Genomic DNA, 2,500 nt, shown 5'->3' on the forward strand with positions numbered 1-2,500 from the left:
GCCATCTCAGCACCCTGGAACCCCCCGGGTGGCACAGGGCTGGATGGGGCTTTCGTATAGCAGGGACGGTGATGCCTCTCGCTTCGCTCGCTGTCCGCCGCTCGCTGCTCGCTCGCGCAGCCAAAAATGGCCAGTTTTGGCCCGTTTTTGGGCCGTTTTGGCCTGTTTTTGGGCTGTTCTTGCGTCGCGCGGTGACCGTCGTGAGCGGAGCAAAATGTCAGCCATCTCAGCACCCTGGAACCCCCCGGGTGGCACAGGGCTGGATGGGGCTTTCGTATAGCAGGGACGGTGCTGCCTCTCGCTTCGCTCGCTGTCCGCCGCTCGCCGCTCGCTCGCGCAGCCAAAAATGGCCAGTTTTGTCCCGTTTTTGGGCCGTTTTGGCCTGTTTTTGGGCTGTTCTTGCGTCGCGCGGTGACCGTCGTGAGCGGAGCAAAATGTCAGCCATCTCAGCACCCTGGAACCCCCCGGGTGGCACAGGGCTGGATGGGGCTTTCGTATAGCAGGGACGGTGCTGCCTCTCGCTTCGCTCGCTGTCCGCCGCTCGCCGCTCGCTCGCGCAGCCAAAAATGGCCAGTTTTGGCCCGTTTTTGGGCCGTTTTGGCCAGTTTTTGGCCTGTTCTTGCGTCGCGCGGTGACCGTCGTGAGCGGAGCAAAATGTCAGCCATCTCAGCACCCTGGAACCCCCCGGGTGGCACAGGGCTGGATGGGGCTTTCGTATAGCAGGGACGGTGCTGCCTCTCGCTTCGCTCGCTGTTCGCCGCTCGCCGCTCGCTCGCGCAGCCAAAAATGGCCAGTTTTGGCCCGTTTTGGCCAGTTTTTGGCCTGTTTTTGCGTTGCGCGGTGACCATCTTGAGCGGAGCAAAATGTCAGCCATCTCAGCACCCTGGAACCCCCCGGGTGGCACAGGGCTGGATGGGGCTTTCGTATAGCAGGGACGGTGATGCCTCTCGCTTCGCTCGCTGTCCGCCGCTCGCTGCTCGCTCGCGCAGCCAAAAATGGCCAGTTTTGGCCCGTTTTTGGGCCGTTTTGGCCTGTTTTTGGGCTGTTCTTGCGTCGCGCGGTGACCGTCGTGAGCGGAGCAAAATGTCAGCCATCTCAGCACCCTGGAACCCCCCGGGTGGCACAGGGCTGGATGGGGCTTTCGTATAGCAGGGACGGTGCTGCCTCTCGCTTAGCTCGCTGTCCGCCGCTCGCCGCTCGCTCGCGCAGCCAAAAATGGCCAGTTTTGTCCCGTTTTTGGGCCGTTTTGGCCTGTTTTTGGGCTGTTCTTGCGTCGCGCGGTGACCGTCGTGAGCGGAGCAAAATGTCAGCCATCTCAGCACCCTGGAACCCCCCGGGTGGCACAGGGCTGGATGGGGCTTTCGTATAGCAGGGATGGTGCTGCCTCTCGCTTCGCTCGTTGTCCGCCGCTCGCCGCTCGCTCGCGCAGCCAAAAATGGCCAGTTTTGGCCCGTTTTTGGGCCGTTTTGGCCAGTTTTTGGCCTGTTCTTGCGTCGCGCGGTGACCGTCGTGAGCGGAGCAAAATGTCAGCCATCTCAGCACCCTGGAACCCCCTGGGTGGCACAGGGCTGGATGGGGCTTTCGTATAGCAGGGACGGTGCTGCCTCTCGCTTCGCTCGCTGTCCGCCGCTCGCCACTCGCTCGCGCAGCCAAAAATGGCCAGTTTTGGCCCGTTTTGGCCAGTTTTTGGCCTGTTTTTGCGTTGCGCGGTGACCATCTTGAGCGGAGCAAAATGTCAGCCATCTCAGCACCCTGGAACCCCCCGGGTGGCACAGGGCTGGATGGGGCTTTCGTATAGCAGGGACGGTGATGCCTCTCGCTTCGCTCGCTGTCCGCCGCTCGCTGCTCGCTCGCGCAGCCAAAAATGGCCAGTTTTGGCCCGTTTTTGGGCAGTTTTGGCCAGTTTTTGGCCTGTTCTTGCGTTGCACGGTGACCGTCGTGAGCGGAGCAAAATGACAGCCATCTCAGCACCCTGGAACCCCCCGGGAGGCACAGGGCTGGATGGGGCTTTCGTATAGCAGGGACGGTGCTGCCTCTCGCTTCGCTCGCTGTCCGCCGCTCGCCGCTCGCTCGCGCAGCCAAAAATGGCCAGTTTTGGCCCGTTTTTGGGCCGGTTTGGCCAGTTTTTGGCCTGTTCTTGCGTCGCGCGGTGACCGTCGTGAGCGGAGCAAAATGTCAGCCATCTCAGCACCCTGGAACCCCCCGGGTGGCACAGGGCTGGATGGGGCTTTCGTATAGCAGGGACGGTGCTGCCTCTCGCTTCGCTCGCTGTTCGCCGCTCGCTCGCGCAGCCAAAAATGGCCAGTTTTGGCCCGTTTTTGGGCCGTTTTGGCCAGTTTTTGGCCTGTTCTTGCGTTGCGCGGTGACCGTCGTGAGCGGAGCAAAATGTCAGCCATCTCAGCACCCTGGAACCCCCTGGGTGGCACAGGGCTGGATGGGGCTTTCGTATAGCAGGGACTGTGCTGCCTCTCGCTTTGCTTGCTGTCCGTCGCTCGCCGCT

Source organism: Musa acuminata, unplaced genomic scaffold (genome assembly GCF_036884655.1).
Source record: "Musa acuminata AAA Group cultivar baxijiao unplaced genomic scaffold, Cavendish_Baxijiao_AAA HiC_scaffold_1136, whole genome shotgun sequence".
Lineage (NCBI taxonomy): Eukaryota > Viridiplantae > Streptophyta > Magnoliopsida > Zingiberales > Musaceae > Musa > Musa acuminata.